A 27,505-nucleotide genomic window follows, 5' to 3' on the forward strand; every position below is an offset into this window, starting at 1 on the left:
TATTTGTCAACATGTGCAAGTAAGTTCCATGGTAGGAGGAGCTTGAAACCTTTATATAAGAATGTCCTTTCATACTTTCTGTATATGCAAATCATTATTTTCACAATTTAAAGACTTTTATATGCATGTTACAGTTTTCCTCCTTCCAAGTAGGAAGTTTCAAGCAATATATCAAGCAATATATCAAATCTGATGCTTCCCCCTATGTCCTGCCTTTTTTTTTATTATTTTTATTTTTTTTTATTTTTTTATTTATTTTATTTTATTTTTTTTTTTTGGAGCCCTGACTTTTCCACATAGTATGACAAGATCTTACTTTTAAGAGACAATCTTCATTAATGCTGTTTAAAAGCCATGCTCCGAAAACCTGAGAAGCCTGTTACTTCTAATGTTAGCAGTAGTGCTKGATAGATAAATGCAGTGACTTTATTCTAAAATACGAGCATAGCATTTTGGAAAAAGTTTTCATGGTTTGATTATTTTTTTATGAAGTATAATAGCATCTTAAAGATGATAGTCAATGGCTAATCAGTTTATAAAGGATGCTGCTGTACTCATGAGGACCTTCATTATATATCAATTGGATTTTAGTCCCAAAACAAGCTGGTATCAACGRTTTATTGTATTTATTGCAGAAAGAGGCATCTCAAATGCTTTGGTTCAAGATGGGTGTTTCACAATCAAGAAAGAGGAAATGTTAAACCAACCTTGTTATGTTTCAGGGAAATATCAGTTGTGTTCAGAAAGAGGTGGAAAAATCRGTTAATATTTTGTCAAGAGTTAACAAAACAGACTGTAGTCTCTCTCTTTAAACAGTTGGCAGTCAATTTTCTACATTATGTGGAAGGTGGAGTTGAGAAAGAATGACTTGAATTCGTCATGTACAGAAGGACCCAATATTAAACTGCRTAATACTGAACTTGAGTGTTTGCCAGCTCACAGATAATGAGGATGCTGTATTTCAGTGGGCTTTTTGTTTGGTTCATTTTCACTCATAGACAGAAAACAAAATTCTGTCAAAGACTTAGCTTTGCGTTCCCAGTGGGAGTTCCTGCCATAAGTGTTGAATGTGATTACCCAACCTGAAATTTTTGGTAAACAAAAGCAAAATCAATAAACATGAAAAAAGATAGTATACATCTGTTTTTGTCAGGAAACATTCAAAGCTAGTTGATGAGAGCACTTTGAATCCAAAGCACTTTGAATCCCAGACTTGCTGGAACTGAATCAGGCTCCTTTTGCAAGTGATGGGCTTTGCAGTAAGCTCTAACTCGTCAGAATTCTTTGATGCATGAGCTTAATATTAAGCTTATTGATACTTCCATTAGGTCACTGGAGCTACTCATACTCTTGAGTGTTTTTGGGGCTATGTGAGCAGATGAGAGGTGGGAGTTTGCATAGGTGCAAGCTTTTCTTTTGCCCAAGAACTAGTGCAACGTGTGTGTTCGTCGTGCACACTCACCCTCCTTTATTCTTCCTTCTTGTTTCTGAAGAAGCAAGAGGTGGTTTTTAGTAGTACGCCTAGGTCAGGTCACCCATAAAATAAGCCCCTTCATGTCTCTTTTGACAAGTGATGCCTGGAAAATATTACTTTGCATGGCGTTGTTACATRGAAGAGATACATTTCTTCAACATTCAACCATGTTATATTTTTTATCTTTGTTAATTATGCTTGTTACATATAGTTGAATGTTTACAGTTTAGAAAAGGCTGGTATCCTGCTCATATAGGACAGGAATTCATGGTTGTGGATATACATTGTCTTCAGCAAGTTTTATTCTCATGAGATTGTTTTTGTAGTCAGATTTTCCTATTCTGTAAGCAATGAGAATCTTACTCATTGTTTTTCATTGATTCATACCTTTTCTTTTAATGCAGCTAACTGATGATTTGTCTGTGAACAGGGCTCACAGACAACTAAAAAAATCTTGGTTTTAATAAGAAATACTAATGTAAAACAAGATAGTTCAGACTATTTTCTGTCTTACTTTGCATAGTATCCACTTGTATCTGGGAATAAGAGCTGTACAATCAAGTTCTGTCAATATTTATCTTCACTTTGTGCTGTGGGTGTTTCTGAATAATCTAGAGGAGCAGACACAGTGGGTTTGAGGATGAAGAGTAAGGGAAACAACTCCTYAGAGTGGTGGAAAAAGGAGTAAGGGTGCTCATCCTTACTGTTAGATGTTATAATCTTAAATATATATGTTGCTGAAGTTGCAATATAAATATATGTTGCAGTTGATTAAAACTTTCAAATGAAAATATTMATCTAACAGATGTATTTGAAATTCAGCTACTCAAGAAATGTTGCATTTAATTTTTAGTTGCAGCTATTTATATTCTGAAGTTGATATATTCCTGCTAATGGCAGCTTTTAGTTTAAAAAAAAGCATATGCTGTTCTTGAGTCAGAAAAGAAAAAGCTGATTGTGATGATTTGGAGGAAAAAACAGCTATTATGTCCCTGTGGTCAATAAAATTTCTAGACTTCAACAGCCAGCCACATATAGGTAACAGATGAGAAAATACTCTCACCAAACTACAACCAGCTTTAGAAAGAAATGTATAAAGAAATTTCTCTTAAATGTTTGTAATGTAGGCTTCTCTCAGTTAAGCTTGCAGAGTCCAAAAGTACAAATGTGTAGCCATAATAGACTAATTATTTACATATATGTCTGAAGCTGTGCTTTATGCTTTGGAAGTCCAGTAATTATTCACATGTAATTTCTGGGGAATCTCTGGGGCTCCTATGTTAGTTTCCTTCCCACACTTTCTGCAGATGTGGGGCTCCTAACGTCTCCTCTTCACCCAATTCTTTGTTTTCGTGGGTTCCCCTGGTGTCTCCAGGCTGACCACTATGTCTTCATGGTGTTCTGGGGTTCCATGGTTGTGCCCTGCTGCCTGGCACGGTGCCCACGAGGAAGATGAGCCACATCCTCCGCTTCGGAGAGCGTCCGGAGAGCAGGTACGCACAGGCACCATGGAATTAGCACATCGGTTTGGCTATGTTCATCTAAGCCTCAGGCTGCTGAATACAGACTGATTTTTTTTTTTTTTTAATTCTCTCCAGTAAAAGCTAGGATTATATCCTAGGAAAGATGAAGAATCTATAATGCTTCAAACTCGAAAAACTGAAGAGATAATAGGGCAACAGTTAAGGTTCTTGAAGTGCTCAGCATTAGCCACGTCAGATCTTCCCTTATTTGTCTAAACATTGATATAACTGAGAAGCATAAATACTGATGTATGCATCTGTGGTGTACTGATCTGCAATCAGTATACCCACAGATACTGGTGGTTTGTGTTTTTTTTTTTTTTTTTAAAAAAAGACCTACTTAAAGTTTAGACTTGCTAGCACTGAAACTGGTAAAACTCCATTCAGTGGTGCAAGAGTAGAATTTAATTTGTGAGTAGTCTGCAGATACATTTTTTCACTTGTCAGCCCTGTTCTGCAACATCAGTGATAAGAACACTTGATGCTGAACTCAGACCTGCCTGTATTTATTTCTAGTTGTTGTCTCTTGTATTTAATGTGAAACTGCAAAATAATGTATAGCGCTCTCAGTCCAAAAATGAATAGATGTCTGTGGTGCTAATAGTGGATTGCTGCTAATGATGCACACGCTCATGTATGAGATTGGTGCTGTCAAGGTAAATGGGACTGTCACACCCTGGATTTAATTAACCAACGTGATTGAGGAAGCTTCTTCCACAACAAGCAGGGCTCTGCTATATATAGGTCTTGCAGAATCTATAAGTGTTTAATCATTGTCACTGCCTGCGTGCTAAGTGGTGCTTTGGTTTTTGTAAATGTGTGTGCACACATACGCAAAGAACTTGATTTTAGACCTCATATAAATAGCAGTGAATTGGTGCAGCATTTGAGTAGAATTACATACATTTATAATATTACTTTGCTCTTTGAAAGCAAACTATGTTTAGAAGCAAAAAGTGAAGAATTATTTTATGGAAGGAATTTGGTCCTACTAGTGTTCTCAGGGAGACAGAGCGGGGAACAGAGGAAGGAAAATACAAATAGAAAATAGACTTTCTGATATAATCCACAAGGTGTGCTAACTTTTTATCTCTAAATGCTCTTCAGTCTTTTGGGGGATGGTTAGGAGGAGAGCAGTGCAAAAATTCAGCCAGGTCACTTTTACAGTGCTTTTTATAATAACAAGCCATTTTACTTATCATGGCTTACTTTCCTGATAGGAAAGACACCAAAAAAAAAAAAAAAAAAAATTAATAGGCAGTAAGTAATAAAATAAACTGTTGGTGAATATCTGTGGATTGTTAAAATTTAAAAAGCTTCCCTTAACTTACTTCAGGACTGATGCGGAAAAAGTTTTGCTAGCTACTTGACTTCATTGATTTTTCTTTTTCTTTTTTTTTTTTCTTTTTTTTTTTTTTTTTTGGCCTCTATTTTATTCTGCCTTATTTCTTTTTCCTCCTGTAGCTCTCCTTATCATATCTGCCGCTGCATAAATTCAGGGAGCTGAGAAAATAAAGGAAGATGATTATAATCCTTGTCCAGTCTTCCCACAAATAATTAAAATGTCAATGTTCAACCAAAATATTGCTAATAAGAGTTGACAGATCTTTATCATGGACTTGCCCTTTTATTTTTAAGGCCAGAAGGATATCATTAGAAAATCTAGTTTGATTAATATATAGCAAGTAAATTATTTCCTAGCAGATTGTTTGAGCTATGGCCAAGAGTCAGAAGCATTTGGAGTGAAGGCCAACATAATTTGTAATTGGTAGATGAAATCACAGGACTCGGAGACAGGACGTTGAACACTTTCAAATGCTGGCAGATGGCATCTCCTTTCCTTCCCCACAGCATCCTTGGTTGTGTGCTAGGAAGGATTGTTCTCTATCAAGCTATAGTTCTATCTGGTGGCAGATGTATGCGTGCGTATAAATATATAGAAATGTGTGTGTGTATATATATATAGATACAGTTTTGCCTGGGAAGAAGGAGGAATACATGATTTAAAAACAAAATAACAACGAAAAAATCCCAATGTGTTAAATCTTTTTTCTGGGATCTGATGTTTTTAACCTGCGCGTTTGGGTTAAATGTGCATTTGCAGTCAACAGAATACTGAGGATTTCAAGTCTGAGCTTTATTGAAAGTTTCACAGCTCAGTTCTCAGATGATTTTGTGCTCTTCGGGGSAGAATCCTATGTTTATGATCAGTGGTACATATTACCATGATGTCCATGAAGAAAAAGTTTAGAAAAATAAAGACACGAAAACCTCTCRGATTACAAAAAGGTGCATAAATGTGTAGTTATGGCTAAAACGGGGCTTTTTAGTTGCTTCAAAATCATGTCATAGTTCCATGGCAAAAACATCTTTGAAGCTATTGAATTATCCAGCTGCATTTAGACAATGGCAGTAACACAAATCACCATAAACGGTGAATAAAATTGTAATACGTTGATAATGAGTTAAGTTGTTAATTTTAACTTCACCATAACAAAAGCTCTTTGTGCAAGAGAGCTCTTCCTTTTTTGTCTCCCGTTGGAGACAACAGTCTCTGGGAGAGAGCATTTTGTCCTGTCTGTCAGCAAAAGTCATGAAAAATGCACTTGCCCTTATTTCTGTACACAATTTTTTTTTTTATTTTGGTGATGTGTCTTATAATTCTAGGTTAGAATTTCTACCTTTGTGAGATAAATTATTCAACCATATTTGGGAAAAAGAGGGAGAGAAGCAACGGTGTTTTCTGCAGCTAAACCATGTTGTGGCTTTGCTCAGTGACTGGCTGAAGGCTCTCCAGGAAATGTGCGGATGCCAAAGAAGCTGCTGGGGGTGATTCAGCTGCTTGCATTGCTTGCCTAGGAACTTGTACAATTAGTACTTGGCAGTGCTTTTTAGGATGGCTTTAGAAATTTTAATAAAAATGTAATAAAAAAAATAGGAATTAATTGAAACACTGTAGAATGCACCCCAACCACAGTTGCTGGAATTTTCATTAGGACAAGTTTTCTAATATGTGAAGTTTTCTGCTCAAAACCAAACCAAAAATAGCTGCTCATATGTCTTTTTTTTTTTTTTTTTCCCTTGAGGGGGGAGGAGATGAATTCAATCTACCAGCATTCGTAGTGCCAGAGCACATTTACCTTATCATCATCATCATCATGGTAAAGAATTGATGAAACTTTGTTTTTCATCTGAATTAGATATTGATACGCTCTGAGCTGGTTTCAGGATTTACTTGGTACTCTACAGAATTAGAGACTTTTCATTCTGTGCAGGCTGAATTGATCCCTATGTAGAATTTTTAGAGCCACTGGCCTTCTGTGGTATAAGAAGTGCTATCTAAGTGCCAGCTATTAAAACTATGAAGTTTTAGCGGCAGCTATATATTGGAAAATATACCAATTACAGATCTGTATACTGTTATGTTTCTAGCTGTAATAGGATTTGTTTTGTATTTACAGAGCAGAGTATGGACTAATTTCTTTGTAACAGGGGGTTTTCTAAGCTTTAAGTGTGTGCAATACAACATAACCTGATTATTCTTTGCAGTGCAGAACACATACGGAATTCAAGGCACGTTGGTGTTAGTTGAGGTCCATTAATAAACTGAGAATTTGGAAGGTGACAGAGCTGCTTTCTGCATGTCAGTCATTTGTTAGCTGTTTAATCTGAGAAAGTCACTGATAAAAACTTTACTTTGATGTTAACTATTAATTTGGAGCAAAACCCAGGCCTTCAATTTTTAGAGCTGTATAATTTAATCAGTGTTCAGAAATAAAATCTAAAGTCTAATTATTAATGAATATATGTGAACTAATAATAATTTTAGATAAACATTGTTTTAAATTGAGGACTCAAAATGAGTTTGGCAGGAAATGTTACTGATTTTGTATGGTTTTATATAAATGATTGTATAAAACAGGTTTAAATATTTGGTGTTCTTTTTTTCAGTTGAAACTGYGATTGGGAACAACTATAAATAGGTGGAGAGAGGCTAAGATGAAGTTGTGATTGTTATTTAGGGTGTTATCAATGTTGTAGCATGAGATCAACATTTGTCTGTGAAGAAAATATTAGTAAGGGACGTTGAGAAAGCAAAAAGGACTTGAAAGAGAAGAACTGAAGCAAACCAACTGTTGAATTTCCATAGATTTGCAGGGTTGAAGTATGTGCTAATTAAATACTTTGGCAAGCTCTAGCCTTTATAAAAGGTTGTGTTCATTTGTTTTGGAAGAAATCAGTAGCATCGAAAGGTTATTGACACACTCTCCYGTCACTAGGTGATGGCAATAAAAATTCAAGCACAACAGCTAACCGATTAAATTTTTAGGTGAATTAGGCCTTTAAGTCCTGTTTTCAAAAGCAATAGAAGCAACTTTGAAAAATTTTACCACTTCTAAAGGACCTTTAACTTTGATGTTATATTACATAAGAAAAATGAAACACAGTGGGCTTTTCTATCTTTGAAAATTTTGACTTTTTCGCACTTAAGGCTTGGATCCTTATACCAGGAAATTGCTTTTCTTGCAGCAACTTGTAATTATCTGTTCCCCATTTCCTATTTCAAAATAGATTCTGGAGCTTACAGAAAATGTGATAAAGCAATAATATACTTTTCAAAGTTGTTTTGTTATTTTACAGCATGTTTTCCCTCCACTTGATGGGTGTGGTTTTTTTTTTTTTTTTTTTTTTTTTTTTTTTTTTTTGAAGTAGAAAGCATCGATAGAATTCTGGATTTTCATAATGGACTTAATTGCTATGCTACTTCTGGAACTGGAGAATTTCAGTTGCTGATGTAAAATTACAAGAAAAAGATTGGCTCCTAATTTGGCTTCTGTTTATTTCACAAAATGCACAAGCACTTTGCGAATGGCAGCAAAGCAACTGGACTCAATTACATTCTAAAATATTTAATTTGGAGAAGTAAAAAAAGCCCACACTTTTTAGCTCAAATAATGTCTCATTTTACRGAAGAAGGTGAGTCACGTGGGTCTTCAAAGCAAAAGCATTTTGCTGTAGATAAGYTAGTGTTAAACAGACAAATACAAATTTTAAAACTTGTTTTTTTCCCTCAAGACAAAATGTGTGTCCTGTTGTAAGGAAAAAGGCTTTTAACTAAAATATGACATAATGTTAGTATGGTGTGTAATACTAAGTTTTGCATATGAATATATTGGGTTGTAAAATGACTTCACTAAAACTGTACAGAATATATGCAACATACCGAAACTTAAATATTTGTAAGGACCTTTAGAATACATAAGAACTTTGTGTAATTGATATTTATTTATTTATTTTTGAAATGAATGCTAACAGCAGTTTGTGCTGTAGTTTGATTCACTCATGAAATAGTACCTGGTGAAAAACCTTAATGAATAAGTGGGCATTAACTCAAGTTCATTCGCCTGCATTCCTGAGAGGTTTTTTGTGTTGTATTTCAAACTAAGTAGTCAGCTGACACACTTTCCAGATCAAATATGAAAAGTGGAAATTGCTTTTTTATTATAAATGAGGTAGGCCCCGTGATGCTTGTTTTCTGTTAAATATATATTTTTTTCAATGTTGGGTAACACAGTGAGTTTTCAGTGTGTTGGGTGAAAATAAAAATACATATTTTTAATCAAAATTTAAGTGCAGTACAGGAGTCTAGATACTGACATTGTGAATACAGCATGTCTTTATTATGCAGCAAAATTTATTTGGACAATATTGTAGACAACTTTATGAAAATACAATTTTATATGTAGGCATTTTGTATGTCCCCATATGACAAGTTGACAAAGGGCTGTTAGGCAACAGAAAACTGGAGGATATGGCCTGGACAGGATCTTCTATCTCTGTTCAGCGTCTATGAATTGTTGCAATGATGAATGACTTTCCATCCGCGTACTTTCCTTTCTTGGCWTTAACAAATTTTCATTCAATGCCAAACTTTTATGTCAGGCAGACTGGACTTCTCAAACTGAGAAGCCCCATTATGGGGCTGTTTGAAAACTCTGCTGACAGCAGTAAACTAAACTAGACTCAGTGTTTGTAACTTGTGTCACTCTGCGTTGACACCAGCTCCTKTAATGAACTCCAGTGCAGTAGTGTCAGCTGTAGTGTCCGTTGGCAGATSATGATTACTCAGCTGCATGTGCATGCTTGTGTGCATGGTATGCGCTGGTGATGCGCTCTTGCACGCACCGATGGGGTTGTAGTTGATCTAATAAACTCTTGAGAATATCTAGAGWTACTTCAGCCTAAGCCATAAAGGGCTATGATTATTGAGGAAGGCCAGAAACGTGAAATGAAACTTAACATCTCCCAGATAAAAGCATTTAAAAATTCTTACAGAAATAAGAAAGATTTTTTTTTTCCAAGCGTCTGTGTTCGTAGAATTTGTCCTTATATTTAATTGTCATTTTGCCTTAATGGAGAGTTGGAGAACTTAAATGCACTGAAATCTCCTAGGATAGGAAGGAGAAATAAAAACAAAACAGAAATCATGTATTCAACTAAAACAATCTCCATTAAAATCTTAAGGCTGGTGGGTTAAGCCTCCTAAGAGGTTATACATTGGTATTACAGAAAAGGGCAATTTCTCCAATTATTTTACAGATGTAAATGCAAGTTATCCTAACAGTGTGTTTTTTTTTTTTTTTTTTAATGTCCCTTTCCAAAAAAAAAAAAGTCTTCTGCAGTTACCATCAATACCTCAGACTTGAAATGGTTGAGTTAGGTTAGAGAATACTTAGAGTGAACTGGGTTGCAAAACATCTAGACTTGGTGAATGTGGTTAGGGAACATCTTTTGTTGGCTGATCTCATCTCAGAAGTGACTTTAAGTACCTGAGCAGCGCTGCTGTGAGACCTGTGATTAATAGAATGACAATGATGGGTTCAACTGAGCTGGCTCAGCTTCTCAGCTGAGAACTTCAATTGCTGAAGAATTATTAGGACAATAATTAAAGTATTTGCTACTGCTCAGGAAACGTAATACCAGTGAGAATGAAAAAGTAAACAGCYAGTGTGGATTTATCATCATTAGAGGTTTGAACAGATTGTCAAGAATAAATTGTAATAAGGTTTGGCTGCGACAGTATCATGTAACTGTGGGCAGGGTGCAAGAGCAGGTGCAATATATTTGATGTATTGTATTCCACATGATGTACTGTAGAAAAGTAGGCAGTATAGTCTAAATGAAATTGGTGTCTTGCAAWAGAGGTCAGAAAACTGTAAGGAGAAAGTGTGGCTTTCAGACAGGAATTGTGTGGAAAACTGCTGATATTTCAGCCCACAMCTGTTCTTTCTTCTTGAGGGTGTGTATGTTTACTGCTTTGAATGATGGTAAAGAAGGATTTTTAAATGAAGTCAAGCTGGAAGAACTGCTGGTACATAGGAATATAAGCTTAGAATTCAAAATGATCTTCTTAAATGGTGGGTCTGACTGGGGATAGAGGCGGGATTTGGAGGATGTTGCTCAATGGAGAGAAGCATAAATATACTTAAACCAGCAACACATGTACACACAAATACAGGGCAGGGAACACCTTGTTCAACTATGGTAGTTGTAGTTGACTCTTCAGTAGTGACACTTGAACCAGTAGCTAGAGAATCAAAGAGTTAATTCCTCTATAATCTTACAAACACTGATGTACCTTAAAAAATTATGAGCCTGTGTTTAAAACAGTATGCTATTACCATGGGATTGGTTCCAATTTAGTCCTGCTTCAGTCAAAGTAAACGCAGCCACATATGTTTCACTTCTGATAGGAGCTGCTGTGAATGCTAACAGAGGAAAGGGAGAAAGCGAATTCTCATCCATCATTTTAACACACTCTACTGTGGACTAAGCTGAGATAAGGGATTCTTGTCACACTGTAATTTCCAGCTTTCTGAAATACTCCTTTCTAGCCTTCTAAGGGGGCAACAGAGGATGGGGAGAGCACAGCGTAAACACTTGTGCAAGAGCTTCACTGAAATTGCTGTGAAGTTGCTTCTGTGATGTAGCTGCTTGGACTGTACTGATGATTCATAAGTGACAGCACAAGTTTAGTTTAAAACATGGCTTTTAAAAGTTTACCTCTTTTAATTTTTATGGTGTAATTTTTGTTTTTTCGGTGACGTATCATTTTGCATGTAAATGTGTCAGATTTCATGCACTGCTATGCAAAGTGATTCTTGCTAGTTTACAAAAAATTGGTAACAATAAGCTAAATATCAGCTGTACTAATTCTGATACCAGGTAAATTATGCTGCAGTGCATGAAGGCAAATTAGAGCACAGAGATTGGTGGTTATGTATACTTTATGAGGTTTTTTATTACATTTTGTAAGTGGAAAACATAGGTGAGCATCTGCATTCTGTTTGTGAGGGCTAGGCTCTGYACTTGGTAAATAAATGAGATAGTAATTGCGCTACTCATGCATTGCAAAGCAAAATAAAACTTGCTCAAATTTACTTTAAGCTAGGAAYCCCTTTATTTATTTATTTATTTATTCTCTCCTCCCAAGGTTAGGATTAGCAAGCTATTTCACTGAATGTTAATTATCCTCATTGCCTCATTTCTCAGTAAGCTTCACGTTGCACATAATGGCTTGCAAAGTATTTTWCAAAACAAACATGATGCCAGAGGAAAAGTGCATCTTCCTCCTAAATCAAAATTTCCCTTCTGGTTAGAATCAGTGTTGCAATGTGTTTTATGTGCTAGTAAATGTTGAAAGTTTCAATTAATTATTTTGTAATATATTTCATAGTGAAAAGATCTAGCAATTAGGAAATACAAATGCTTCTTGCCGTTATTTTTAAAGTAATGTTCCGTGCTTTGAATATCCCCTCAGCACAGTCCTGTTTTGGTAATCATTATACATTGATTGATATGWATATTATATTTCATTGCTGATCATTTTTAGCATCTGTTCTCAGCAATACTCTCAATTGGGTTTTGTAAATCCTGGTAAAAATAGTATTTCTGAATACTAATAACATTACATGACACAATTAAAAAAAAAGTTTGGTCAATTATGGAACATCAGGAGGACTGAGAGGGACTTTTTAAAAAGTAGGCTGCCATTATATAATGTGAGGAGGCAGCATATGCTGTGCATATAAATAATACATAATGAAAAATGCAAGTGTGTGTTCTTAAAATCCCAAGTGTTACACCTTTCTCAAATAATTAACTAAATAACATCTTATAAAGCCATTAATTAGAAGCATTTATTAGGCTATACATTTTATTAATGGGCTGTATTATTTTCYGGAAGGATTTGGGTAGTAATTCTATCAGATGCACTTGCAAACCTTTCAGTTAATCATTGAAGATCTCAAATTGCTTAATGCTTCATTCGTTTGGCTGCACACTGAATGCACTGTATGTTCTAGCACTAGTTCTAGTGCTGATCTAATGCAATTCTTGGTTCTCTTCAGTAAAGTCAAAACTGAAAATTTTGTTTGTAATGTGGTGTCTTCCATTGGTATCTGGAGTCTTCATATGCAGGAAGTGTAAAATAGCAAGTGTGCAAATAGATGTTTATTCGCCAAGAATAGAATGTGTAAGGTGCTTTTAAAGCCTGAAGAATGCTGTGTAACATAGCATGCTATACCATGCTATAGCATGCCAAATTAGCTATGTTGTTGATTTAAATCAAAAACTAGAGATGCTTGATAAAGCTTCATGCCTTTATTTTACATGCAATTAGATGGAACTGTCAGGAGTCAGAGGTTATCACAAATTCAGCAGCAAGTTTTATTTTTATTATTGTTATTTTATTTTTCTCCTCCATTCTGAATGTGTTTTGCAGGTCAGCAGGCTTTTACTATTATCGCTGATGAAGCCCTGTGGCTATGGGATTTGGAAGTAGTGACAACTTTACCAAAATTCCTTTCTATTTTAGATCACTGATAAAATAGGTTACTTAGTTGGCTGAACAGAAATAGCACTAGGAGGCTGGGGTGATGAAGGCCGCAAAGATGACAATTAGATAGCAAAATTTCTAATTTTATAACATCAATTACAATGATTAAGAGCACTTTGTATTTAAAAATTGTAGCAAGGACAAACTTTTTTTTTTTTTTTTCAAATCATTATTACATTGTATCTACCCTGGGTTAGTGTTTTGTTCATTAATTATGGTAGGATGCACTCCATTTATAAAATTTTGCCTACGGGCTTGTGTTCAGAAGAAAGGTAGCTGCAATGAAAGCAAGACTGCAGCTTAGCAATTGGCTATTTAGAATCTTTCTACTAAATAGCTGAGTCCTCGTTTCTTTCCTCTTCCTTCATATCTGGTCAATAGGTCATATACTGCTTTGCTTTTGATTTCTGTTGAAAAAGGGAGAGTTGTTTCTTTTGGACAAAAGAAATGCAATATCCCATAATTTTAATCTTTTTTGTTACACATAATCTATTTTTTTCTCTACCTATCTGTTCCTATTTTTWCCTTGATTAACTTGTTCGTCCTTTTCACAGTAAGACTGATATGATTTTATAACTACGCTAGTATCGTATAGGATGATGACAACTTTTGACTCTTTCAGGTTTGAGGAAATCTTACAGGGCTTATTTGGTTGTTGTTAGTTCCTCTTTGGGTTTTTAAATTTATTTTCCTTTATTTTTAGGATGGATGGCAAATGGTACAGTTTTTTTCTGTAGTCCAAAACAAAGAACTTTTTGGTGAATTATTTTCACCTTTGTGTTGGCTGGTGCCTGTGCTGCATTGCAAAGCTGAGGGACTCCCTAGRTAAGAAAAGGGCATTATGGCTGTTTCTTGGCAGCTTTAAAAAGCTGTGGTATTAATGCTGATTGGGAAGGCAGAAACCATAGCAACCTGCTTCCTGAARCCCATATGTACAACTGATTATTATGGCAGCTGTCATGGTGGCCCCTTGTTTTCTTCAAGCAGACAGATGTGTGGGAAGGCCCGAGAGTCACCAGTGGCCTGAAGTCTTCACTGGCAGGAGTTTGGTATCTGTGGCCCCTTCTTTCTCCAAAGTCTTGGCCATTTYTGTTGAAGCGAATGAGCTGAGGCCTAGGGAGGCTGCGAAGTCCTGAGGTCTTGTGCTCTCCTGTCAAGTCCAGCCTGTGGATAAAGTGATATTTGCCAAGTGCAACCTTTGGCTACACTTCCCTGATTTACAGATAGCAATTACAGCCAAGAACCTCAGCTTCTAGAAGATTCTCTTGGCTTGTTTTAGTACTGTGGCTCATTACTAAGATTTTCACCAGCGTTATTGGGCTTTCAGRTATGAACTGTGCTCCTTGAGGTGCCGTGGTACTTAGCTCATGCGATTCTCCCTTTCTGCCTACCCGAGCACATTTCCAAAATCCCCCTCAAACAGGGAGGCATCAAGCATCAAACAGGCCCATGTATTTGTGCTTGTCGGGAGTACAGAAAACTCCATTTCACCTCACTCTTCCTGAGGAATAAATCCGTCTTTTCCTCTCACACATACAAATCCTCATTACTGTCTAATATCAAGGACAGCCAACTAACTTGTTCTTAAAAAAAATATTTCATTTATTTACTTGAATCTTTCAATTGCCCAGTTTCTGTTCATTTATGACTTTATTGCCTAACTGTGAACAACGTTGCAAGCTTCCTACCTGTGCAGCATTAGCTTTAGGCTGGAAGTCATTAGATCAAAGAGAAACTATACAATGGCTCCTTTGACTAAAATAAATCTTTAAATTGTGGGGAAGGAGCGGGGGTGGGGTGGGAAATGAAGTATAAACTTGGATCAAAAAGCAGAAAAGCAAATATATAAAGCAGGTGAATAATATATTTCAAAGTATAATATACAATGACTTGTAAGGTGATCACTGCAACAAGTAATCGATCTAGTGGCAGTTAATTCTGGGATAGCGTTATTGGGGGGAAAAAAACTATTTTGTACTAATGTGGGGGTATTCTATGATAWAAATTTTCCTTTATTTTGAACAGCCAAATAATCTAGAAACTAATACTCCGAGTTAGGAGCTAAGGTCTTTCACAACTTCCTATTTTCTTCCCTCAGTATTTTGTTCATCTCATTGCAAATGAATGGCTATTTTTGAAACTTATACAAAAATGACAATATTCGCATCATGCTTAGTGCAAAACRTGCAAGTTTAGAGTAAGGGTAAGAAGTAGTTTAACGTAAAATACAAAAGTGCTTCCTGGGGATTTTATTTGCTGAAACCATGTATCTTCTTTATAAGCAAGGAAGAGTRTGACTTAAGAATAAAATCACAATCACTGTAAGAAACTTGTAAATCAACAATAAAAGGTATTATCAGCTTTTACTATAGCACTATGATGGTGTTTATTCTTTGGAAAGCATTTCCATTCTGTATTGTTTTGGTTCCTCAAAGAAATTAACCATTTTAGTTTTCTGAATTTGAATATAGGTTATGAATTTTTGGTTTTCAGATGCTCTTTGGTGTTCACAAACTTTTAGCAATTGGTGCTTCAGTAAGAATAAATGATTTTTTAGCAAAATAGATCTGTCCTGAGAAGGGTGGAAAAGTTAATTTAAAAGTCTGTGATTCTTCCTTTAAAGTATGCAATGAGAACATCCTGAAATATTTAGGAAAGCATCAGTGAACTATAAAAGCAGTTCAAAAAAGATAGCAAATTTGCCACATAAGTCTGGTTCACCGTTAACTTCCACAAACTAATCTTACTCTATATATCATTATTGTTACAAAGGGTTCATTCTTTCTCCGTTGCTACTAAATCTAAACCACTCATTTTTAAGCAATTTTTATTTTGGAATATGAAACTGTGAGGCTTATAAAATGAGATTTCTTTCAGACTCACTGCGTCTGCAGAGGCATAAAAATTTTACAGCCATCTACTTAGAGGTTTCTGCTACATGTCTCTTGTAGAGAAAGAAATCTTCATGTTCCCCCTGTAATAGTAGGACAAGGTACATATTGCAGGCTAAATATTAAAAAGGAATTACTTGGAGGGATTTGCAGGGATGAGCAATTCTTTTTTAGAAAGACATTTGTTTGTGTTTTAAATAGAATGATAGCTAAAGCCTTTCTTCTATAAACCACTCTAGCAGAACAGTATTTCAGTAACTTTTAACATTTTATACTTCATATAAAATGACTGCTTTTAGAAATTTCTGCTTTAATAGCAATATTTTTTCCAAAGGCATGTGCTACTTGGAGTGTTGCTTGCATATGATGCAGGGAACAACTGCAACTGCATAGGCGTTGCTTGGGTGAATGTGTTTTGCCTTCCCCACTGTCACACAAGTGCTCCATGACTGCCTCCATTGCTGCACTTATCAGAGAGCAGCACTGGTCCAATCTAACGGGAGATGATCAACCAGCATRGAAAGGCTGAGGGGAATTGCATCCTTGAAATGTATTCTGGAACTACTAAGAGAGCAAGTCCCTATCATGCTTCTAAAAACCACCCTTGTAAACAATGAATTTTTTCATATCGATGCCTTTCTTATGAGGAGAGATACTTGAGCTACTGAGTAGGTCAGTTAAATGCATGGACTATAGATGGGATGTTGTTTACTTGCCTATATTTTATTTTTTTTTCTCATTGCAGTTCTGATTTGTTTAGCTGGTATGTTAAAGCAGGCAATTGGAATGACCTACTTTATGAATCCAGCCTAAATGGAAAGCATAATTTTTTAGATAGAGCAAACTGAGGTTACGTGTAGCTCTGGGAAAAGGTAATCCATGAACAGCCGCAGCAGTGAAAGGCAGGTTTGATCTGGTGTCTCTAGAGCTCTCCTTTTGGAGGACTGCACTGTTGCACATCTCCCCACTGTGTGCGTGTGGCTGTGATGCTGTTGTGCTTGACCATCCCTCAGCCAGGAGCTTTGGATCCGTGCAGGGTTCCCCAGGCCTGACCTCGGTCTCCCGCACTGCGGSATGAGTGAGGCCTCCAGCAGCCGCTCCTGGACGCCTGCTCTGGCGGAGTCCTTGAGCAGAGTGAACTGCAAGAGGTAGCCTTAAATCACTTCCCATCCTTTCGCTTTGGCCTCTAATAAATCATTCAAACAATACTTCACAGTATATTTCCCTACAGCAGCTTTAAAACATCTCTTCTTGCCTAGAAGAGTACTCAGTTTTGGAAAGTGCTGGCCCAGCACATCCTGCACTTTCTTGATTGGTTCTTTATTTTCTTTAGTTTTTGTATTAACTTTCCAGTTAATACACTAGATACTGCTGTGTAATTTGTGCAACAGGAAAATACAGTGCAAATGAGGTATCTGTGTCCCATCCAAGCATGTGCATGCTTGCATAAATACATTTCTAAATATCTACATCTATCTACATGCTCTTATACTCTAGAACAGAAAAATATTTTTTTCTGGGCTGGATTAGACTGCATAACATTCTTAAACCTCCTCCCATTACCACTAATCATGTTCTCATGTTAATTGCATGCAGTATATTGCTTTTAAGTACTACTGCTTAGTGTATTTCTAAAGCTTAATTCTACATAAGAGCCACATGGTGCTACTTATGGGAAATGATAAAAGGTGATAGAGATTATTTTTTTAGTACCTTCTGCAAATAATTCCAAGTTTGTGTAGAATGATGCTTGATGATACTAACTGAGCAAYGACAGGACTGTAGTTAGTGTTTAATTAGGCTAGATTACAAGTACGCTACAGAAAGGAAATGGGAATGTACATTTTGGAAAGCTAGAGAAGTCTCTGGGAAATAAAAAATCATAGTTCTTGTTACTAGTCTGTCTTTAATCTTCTGATATACTCTAATAGTAACTCCTGACTGTAGCCTGGATATTATTACTTATGCCAATTTACATAGGAAGGAAGTACCACTATGAATTTCTAAGCTCAGTTCTTTTTCCTACATTTCACTGCTATCTGTCTCGCYTGATGTGTGATGGGTTCCAGATGAGCTAAGCAGGGAGGTCCTTCATCACGGCAAAAAAGAAAAGGAAGGGGGCTCAGTTAAAACCTCATTTGTCAAGTAAATGAAAATTGTCTTTATTCTGGTCACTTGCTATTTGTGAATTCRGGATAATTTCAGAGTTCTTTTTACAAAAAAAAAAAAAAAAAAARAAAAAAAGGCTCACTGTTTCAATTAGGGCTCCTTGGGAAGTACTAATTATTATCCTTTGCAGGAGTGAAAAAAAAGTAATGAGCTCTTTTATATTGTCACCACTAACCTTGATTAGTCCTTAAGATTTCAAGAAATGCTTCATATGTTCGTTTCATACAATATTCATTGCACTTCTAATTGGCAGCATTTAATAATTTATAAGTATTTGGTAGCTTTAATATTTTCTTTCTTCTAATTCCTATTGCCAATGGGCTCCAAAAGTCCCTGTACAGTACAGAAGTCTTTTCTCCTGTTGCTGCCTGTTCTGCCTTGCTCTCAAAGACCCGTCAGCATCTCTGAGGAACTGGTTTACCAAAATAGAGCTTTGTAATATGCCTTAATTTAATATGGGACTTAACCTATTGTATTGGGGATGCTCACCTGAATAGAGATGTTTCAGTGCCGAACTTCCACTGTTAGGATTTGAACAAAGTGCTATTGAAATATGATTCTCAAAATTTACTTTGAAGAATTCAGCCAAAGAAACACACACAGATAGGTAGAGAAACATTTTACTCGTTACAGGCAGCACAAGTCTGCTCAAGTAAAACCAGATAAACAAATCAATGCTGAACTTTGTTTACATTGGGCAGTGTAACATTAATGTCAAGATTTCAGCCACGCCTGACCTGAAAAGTTGACAATGCTGTCAAGTTCCCTAAATTAAAAACAAAAGTAATTAAGCCCTTGTTACCCTGCTGCATGGAAATGTTGCAGGTTTTACTTGGTATTTTGTTTCTGTGTTTCATGAACTTAAGCGCGTGGGGTTGATGGTTGTTTTCCTTGAATGCTTTTTCTATTCTTGCACAAATGTCTGGTTGCTTTAGGTCTTTTCTGGGTTTGTTTTAGAAAGAAACAGCCTCATTTAGGACTGTGAATGTGAAATTGCCTCATCCTTTTTGTTTACTTTTATTAGATCTCAGTGGAGAGAATAGGGCCACTGAAATATGTCCAAGGGGCACAATTTCAGTTTAAATAAAATGAATGGAGAGGGAGACAGAAAGCTGGGCAGAATCTGGAGCAGGAAGTTAAATGCTTCAGAAATCGGATGCTCAGCTCTTGGGTACCAGCAGAAGCTTCRGCTTCAGTGAAATGGGTAAAGTGGTGTTTCCATGAGCGGCCCGGGGACGAAGATGGAGTGGCCTGAGTTCCAGGGAGCAGGATGCCTTTGCTTAGCCAGTTCTAGGTACTTTGAAAGAAAAGTGGAAAACTGGAGAGTGTCACTAGAACCTAAATTATCTTCTTATAAGGTGTTGTTATTTTAAAATCGGCATGTCAGTGTACCAGGGCAGGTAAATTTGGTGCTCTCTTCATTAATAATAATTTGAGGTTATTATCTTAGAATATTTTGAAAACATTAAAGTCTTTTAATATATTCCATTGCATGAATTAAATATCACCGTTTACTTAGAAGAATGAGAGATTTTCTTTCTTGTGTGATATGACTGAAGAGAGAATAGTGCCCGGCCGGGACAGGARAAAGCTGTAGTATTAGCACAGCAGCCAGGTGGGATGTGAATGTGCATGAGGAGATGTGACAGGTTCTGGACAAGAAAGAGTGAAGTTCCACAGAGCATCTCCYGCAGGAAGCCTTTAAGAGGAGCAAGATGAGCAAGACTTCTTCCATGCCCACCCTTCCCCAGCCTGCCCCGTGTGCCAGCCCTGCACCCAGCCGTGTGGATTCCTGCCCCAGAGGAGAGCTGGGGCCTCTGATCACCTTGACAGTGAACAGGAAAAACATTAGGAGCAGCAAGCTAAAGTTGTTCCACGGCACAGAACTGAGCCACTGAAGACTAGAACTTTCTGTTAGCATGTGTTAGTAGGCAAAGACAGCCTGATTTTATTTCTTGCTCCATAACCTGTTAGCAGCTGGTTATGGTACTTCTGTAAGATTGCCTCATTATTGCCAATGGCAGGAGTGGTACAACGCTGCTTTCAGATGCATTTTTACAAGATATAGAACCTCTTTATGTACCCATGAAGTTTTGTTAATGCCCGTGAGGTTTCTGTCCATTCTGTTAAACTTYATTAATGCTGCCTATACTGTTAAAGAAAAAGTCATCTTAGGCACACTTTAATATTAGTTTTATAATCACTGAATGATGAGAGAATGCYGATTATTGCAAAGAGAATTGGTGCTGCTGGTGTAGAATGACCTCTACTAAGTAACAAGTTTTTTTGGAGAGGAATAAAGGCTGGGRAGAATTTAAAGGGAGAGAAATCTTTTTGGGGGAGGGGAATTGATGAGCTGTGAACCTTCAGTGAAGAGAGGTCACTCCTGAAATATTTTCAGCAATAATTTCYGAAGTAATAGATCCAGCAGCCCCCAAGTAATTTTCTAAGTAGTGAGTTTTCCTTGCCAACTGTTTGTGATTTTGATTTTCTTTTTGAGTTTTTAGCATCATAAGTACTAGTGCAATAAAAAAAAAAACTCGGACAAGAATTGGAAAGCGGAGGAGAAAGGCGAGTCTGTGCCTGTGCTGCTGGTGATAAGCTCTACTAACAACAACAACAAAGTGTGTGTAGCTTTGTTAAAATGCATGTTTTCATTCAGTTTTAAAATAACACTTAAATATTCCCTTTGCCGAATAGACTAATATTGGTTAAAGAAGTACAAGAGACAGAAAAATCTGCAAGAGTAAGATACAGATTTCATCTKTGATTAGGGCCTTATTCATTAACTCTGGGTAAAAATTATATGGTTGGAAGAACAGATTATTTCCCTGACTATCTAAGTCTGTGCTGAATGCAAATGCTAAGGCTGATAAGCAGTGTTTCAGTTTTTTAGTCCACGTGTACAGAAACCTCCTTCTCTTTGAGAAACTAGTGATCTTTAGTACTGTTTGAAAATCTGAGAACTGTCTGTAAATCTCAGAATTCACTACACAGGATCACGCATACACACACACACACACAAAAAAGCTAAAAGGCATGTCATTTCATTTATTTTTGCAAGGTCATTTTAATTTGGAAGTCTTCAAAGTAATTACAGCTGTTGGCCTAAAGTTAARTTATAATTGGGTGGAACAAAGAAAAACAAGTCTACATTATTATAACAGTAAATCTTTTAGTGATATTTGACTTAATTTAGAAAACAAATAGAGAAGGAAGATGTTTCAAGTTATTTAAGCATTTCAATAAGTGCAGCTGAAGCTCTTCAATATAGCTCATCCCTTTTCTCCCCTAAATATTTCATCTCATGGGTCTTTTTTCCCTTTATAGACAGTCTTTGCACCTTGAGCACTGAAACAAATGTTTTTTAGGAGTGATAACTTGATTCAGTTTGAATCCTTCTTCAGTTGATCATATTAAATAATGAAAAAATCAAGTACAATTCATGTCATACCCATTAATAACATTTCTTAAAAATGAGTGTTTGTGCTAAAAATTTTAGTTTGCTAAAAACTGAACAGAAACTAGTAAATAATGTGTATTTATCATTCTTAGCATGTTTGCTTTAGGTTCAGGTGAATATTAATAGCATTTATTCAGATAAAGAGGCTTGCTGCTGAGGAGCTGACAGTGCRTGATTTATTCCAGCCATCCTCCAACCTCAGACATAAATGCAATGTCGTCGTGAAGGATGGAGCTTCAGCAGACACTCACACAACTGTCRCCCAAAAGGCGAGGGCAGTCGTCTCTGTTCCTCCTATGCAGGGTTGCTTCCTATCTCGGTGATTGCACAAAATTTCACTGAAAGGTGATACTATGAACTGAGGTGTAAACTTTGCTGTGATCCTAAAGTCAGGGGAAAAGTCCTATTGAGGTCAGTAGGATTCAGCTGATGTGCGTGTCAGGGGAGGCAAAACTATCTCCTGCACTAATTCCCTATCACTTCAGAAATGGGTATTACATTGTCATGAGCAGCGTGAATAGCTTATGTCATTTAAGAAAGTATAGTAATATTTTAAAATTTTCTACCCACTTGTTCAAATTTCATAATTATGATTCTCTTTGTTTATTACCCACACCCCTAGCACTGATATTCAGRCAGTTTTCATAATGACTCCAAGCAGATTCTTTTTTTCTTTTTCTAACACGTTGATGTTTGCTAAATGAGCGTTCTCACAGTACCTCCCGCTCAACCTTTCCCCCCTCTTAGTTTAATTGAGCTTCTTTATGGACTTGTCTCCTAAAAGACTGTCTTTCCCTTGCAGCAGAAAGCCTGCAAAGTCCTTCAGGACATTTCAGCCATCTCTGTATAAGCCTTTTCCCACTGCCAGGGTCTATCAGAGCATGGTAGATGATTCACCTTCAGAACCTCCTGGGTTATTTCAGAGGTGCCAGTAGTAACTTAAGAGCAGGGCTGTAATGAATGCATTTTTTTCATCTTATGTTCTGTTTCAGAGTATAATTATTAGCACTAGGAAGTATTGCTTCAGCCAGTAAGACATTGCATGAAAACGAAAATATGTCCTGCTTTCTTCTCACAAAATGTTCCTTTCTCATTTTTTTTAAACTGTTTTTGTTTTTTCCTCATTCCTTTTTAGTGGAACAGAGAAACTTAATGCGGCAGAAAATGAACCCAACATTAGGAGGTGACAAAATAAACAAGCCTGCCTGGATTTGCCTCTTTTCTGACTTTATGCTAGAATTTCATGTGTTTATGTCACTCAGTAATTTGTCATGTGAGACTAGGAAATTACTAGTTGCTTAAATTGTTTCACTGTAAATTGGCAGTGTTCACAAGATGGATCCACCCAGTGCTATTGCACTGATAGATGTTTTTGAACTTAGTGTTTTTGGCCAGCTGAGGTCTCATATTGGATAAAACGTTGAAGAGTTAAAATGAAGGTGGTATTTAATTCTATTAATAGTTTACATTTATTTCTAGCAGAAAAAAAACCTCCTACTATTACACTATTTTTGAGGCATCAGATCAGATTATCTGAATTATTCTCTGTAATAGAAATTGTTTATTTCARCTTTTAGTGCATGAAATATAACAATGTTTTAGCAAAGAGGTTTTTGAGTAACCCATGAAGAACTGCCATATTTAGAGATTCTATTAATTTACATTGAGGAGGAAGAAAAAGAAAAGAAAAAACTGACTATGCTCTTTGTCAGAATGACCAAATAAGAGCTGGGTTTTTGTAAATGTCTTGGTTGGATATTTGGCTTGAGTTCCAAGATGAGCAGCAGTAGAGTTGTGTTAACTCCAGTAAACTACTCGTTCTTAAAATCAGAAGATGATTGCACAGGGACTGTGTTTGTGCTGGGTCTACAATAGCAGAAGCTTTCATCAGTTACTGGAGGAAGAGCAAAAATGTAATTCCCAAGTAATTCAAAAGTGTTTTAACTGCCCTAAAGCAGTTAATCCCATAATGATGCTTTAAGTGAAACTTGCAGGTCCAGGCATACATATTCACAGGTTTTGAGAGTTATTTAGAAATATGTGTAAGTAGCTTATTTGCCAAAGATATGAACTCTGATTAACAAGCACATTCAAGGTTTGGAGCTTACTCCCTGCTGTTTACTCATTAGACTCGCATCTGGCTCCCTCCATTCCTTTGTGTTGCTGAGTTTCTGTGATTGCTTCATTTGGATATGAAAACAGGACACAGCTGCTACGTCAACCCTGAGCTCTCTGATCTTGCTTGCCAGTTAAAATCAGCATGAGCTTGGTCTGCAGAGACAGCAAGCAGAGAACAGCTTTTCTTCTCTGCTTATGACTCTCTCCTAGGGTTTTACTTGGTGGAGAAATTTGGTCATCAGTGCTAATGATGGAAGATTACTGGTGCTTCCAATGTGGCTTTCTGGAAGGATGAGAGGAAGAGGCAAATCTGTTGAAGTAATTGGCCCAATGCTTAGGAAAAATGKGTGTTCGTCATACCTGTATCCAATAACATTCCCTGTACGTGGASAGCTGTAAATAAAAATAGTTGCCTCTATGTCAATATTCACAAGTAAAAGATATTGTATGCAGTTTTTCCAGACAGTCATTAGTGCTCGTCAATGCAATGTCTGACACAGCTGTGCACCACTTACTATAAGGAAGTTCTTTGTGGGAAGTCTATTTACGTATCTCCTATTCTTAGGACAGTGGTAATCTCAATCAATTGTCTGTGGGTATTATGTATTTAATTTATGCCTTAATATTTAGCCTCCTTTTTCTGCAAAATAATGCAAGTTTTAAAATTTCTTTTTGATTAACAGGAAGGGCAAAGGGTATGCCACATATTTGGCAGACTGTTCAGGAGAGAGAAAGGTAAGAGATAGTTGAAGAGACTGTCTGCAGCACAGATTTCATTTTAGTAAATCAATTTGATTTCCAGGTTTATTTTTAAGCAAATAGAGCCATGGAATTTAGGATGGTATTCATATCATTAGTCAAAAGTTCTTATTTAAAATAGCCGTTGTTGACAAATAATATCCGGCATGATACCCAAATTGCAAAACTTTGTTGATGAGACTGTGTGACAATAATCTGCACCTTTGCACTGCTAMGTTTCTGAGGTATTACCCATCTAGCACCATTTGACATTAAAATTTAGAACTAGAAAGTTGACCTTAAAAAAAGGTAAAACTTAAAATCTATTTTTTTAATAACTAGCTGCTGAAAATGCCTATCTCTACTTGTGACCATGATTCATGATTTCAGTACCATTCCATCCCATGTGCATAGGAGCCAAACCTCTCCAGAATAGCTAAAAATTCTATGAATCTTGAAATGATGTAGCAAGATGGTTTAMTTTGAGACATAACTTAGGGGTCTATAAGGAAAGGTCCTTCCAACCACCCAACCAATTAGGAAAAATAGACCTCCCTTATTCTGAAAGAGTTATCTAACAGAGTGAAGCTACTTATGGCGCATATGTGTCTATGCATTAATAGGAGCACTGCTTATGTGCTTCATTTCACAGAATTCAGACTTCATAAGTCTCCAGAAATGGGTAGACTTTCAGGGACCACTGTTACTATTTGACCCCAAGCAGGTACAACATTCTGGTTTGCTCCAGGAAACATTTTGGAGCTGAACATAAGCTGAAAACCTTTACTGCTTTTTCAGATTTATAAGAAAAATACATACTGCCTAGCACTAATACCTTGTTCATGTTAAATGCATTTCCAATTTCAATATGTCCTTCTCTTTCTTTATTGTGCTGTCTGTTTTGGTATTGATTTTTTTTTTTCTTTTTTTAATCTTAAGATCATAGAAGTGACTTTAGTAATCCTGTTTTGATGATGCACTTGTAGTCGAATTCCTGGAATCAAACTCATGGAATTGCTTTTTTTTTAATGATAGCCTGCTTTCCTCCGGGGTGCTAGCTGGTGAGGTTGTGCAATATGTTTTAGAAACAACATTGCTTTCTCTGGGAAATGGTTTATTCATATAGCAATAACCCAAACACATTTTATTGTCAGAGATTGCGTAAAGTTCATTTGTTGTACAAATGCAGAGGCACAAAGAATGAAATTGGGTCTTCAAAGAATGAAAGACCGTGACTGGCTGGTGGTGGTAATTGCACAGCCTTTATATGTTAGCACAGAAAATGTTTCYACCTTCCTAAAGCTACCTAGTTCTAATCTCATTGTCAAAAAGAGTAATGCACTAAATCAGGAACATGATAATGAAGGGAATCTCCTGATTTGTAAAATGTTAATAAAATTTACAAATTCTTTTCACCATCACTGGCAAGAGTGTGTCTGCTTCAGGTAACACCCAATCAGTTGAGAAGAAGTAGCGTAGAAGGTCTAGAAAATTACTTTGGTTGTTGATGTTTTTCATGTTCATATATTGCTATATACAATTCTTTAAAATGACATTATATGCTCTGCCTACATTTGTACCTCAGAATTTTCACAGATCCATTTGCAAAGGTCRTTGAAAACAAAAACAAAACAACCACCCTATGCTTAGCTTATTCAGTGGTATTTCAGTATCCCACAGAATTCATGTTATTACAGTACCTGCCATATAATTTCTTTTCTGTATTCCTGTTCTAATCACAAACTCTAACTTAGCCTGATATGTTACAGCTCTTCAGTTTTCACATATAGCCATTGTGATTTTATAATGCTACTGGTGAATGGGATAGTCTTTGAATATTATCTGAACATTTTATATTCTTAGTGATGCTCTACTAATAACAATAATCTTAGCGTATTCCTTGTGACTCCCTTTCCTTGGTGTCTTTGCACAAGTGCTGCCTGGTCRTTTCCCTTGGTGTGTGTGCAATGGTGCCCTTAGAGAAGGGATGCTCACTGATTGCACTTGATTCAATTTGGTCTTTATTTTATCTTTTTCCTCTAAAMCTTTTCCTCAAAACCTTTTCACAGTAATTTCCACATCAATCCATGGGAATTTCTTTCACCTATATGATGCTTGTAGATTTTCCTTGGGGAACAGAGAGAAAATGATTGAAGCTTTTTTAAAAATTGTCTTCCTCTGGAGCAAGGTGAAATTTGAAAAGTTCGCTTAAATAAGTAATAATGATTTAATCTCAACAAAGGTAAAACCAGTATAGGTATTTTACCTTGGAAAACATGTGCATGTGGAGAGCTTGTGCGACTAGACAGCCAGGATGGCTCTTGAATTGTTTTAGAGTTTAAGAATTGAAGCTGTTCCTTGTGCCCAAGTATTAACTACTGAGTAGATTTGCAAATAAATTAAGTATTCCAGCAGCAGCGGTCGTGTAGCTTAAATCACCTTGCTGATATTTTCCTAACGCACTCTCTATGATTACACTTTTTATCATAGCCACCAAACAAAACAAAAAACAAAACAAACAAAATACCCTGACTTTGTTAATACAGTTTTTTTCCTCCTATGGGACACACTGTAAATTTGAGATCTTCATCACAAATATGTAATTAAGCAATCTTTGTCTAGAAATCAATTAAATGATATTGTACTTTATTTTGAATATAGTATTATTTTTGTCATTAGAAGTTTTCCTTCTGTGTGTCTCATCTTGGCTTGGTGTTGTGTCRAAACTGCAGAAATTAGCAGTTGGCGTTTTCTGGTAATCTTGCACCTATAGAAGACAGGAATATTTGCAATTGATTGCAATTATTTTTGGGGTTGAGATCAAAATCCTGATTAAATGAATATATTCCTAAGTATTGTTACTTCCTTCCTGCAATCAAGTTCGCAGCAACACAATTGCAAAGATAGATACATGTGTTTGCAGCAGTAATAAAAGGGCTGATGCTTTACACAGAAGTTCTGCAGCAAATGTGCACCCGAGTCTGGCGTCCTGGTGTAATGTCACGTCTTCATCGGYGATGCCCATCGCAAGAGCAAGCCGGTCCCATGGTCCTACATGCAGTTAACAAAAACAGAAGCTTTTTTTTCAGATGCAACGTGATTAACATTATGTCCTGAGGGAAAGATGGCAACCTGAAATGCGTTGGTGTGCAGGAGCAAGAAGCAAGGAGAGGAAGCATTTGCTTCAGCAGTACTGCTGGCTCGTTAGGCTGCAGTGGAAATTGTTAAAGT

The 27,505-nt window shown here is 36.5% G+C and overlaps 1 long non-coding RNA gene across 1 annotated transcript; it reads left to right on the forward strand.

Moving 5' to 3' along the window:
- Positions 1–2,923: 2,923 nt before the first annotated feature.
- Positions 2,924–25,319, forward strand: LOC112951238. Its single transcript, XR_003250158.1, has 3 exons — positions 2,924–2,967; positions 24,220–24,271; positions 25,214–25,319. It is a non-coding gene; the product is annotated as an uncharacterized LOC112951238 (long non-coding RNA).
- Positions 25,320–27,505: the final 2,186 nt, after the last annotated feature.

This window comes from Nothoprocta perdicaria, unplaced genomic scaffold (genome assembly GCF_003342845.1).
Source record: "Nothoprocta perdicaria isolate Ctin4 unplaced genomic scaffold, notPer1 scaffold_34, whole genome shotgun sequence".
NCBI lineage: Eukaryota > Metazoa > Chordata > Aves > Tinamiformes > Tinamidae > Nothoprocta > Nothoprocta perdicaria.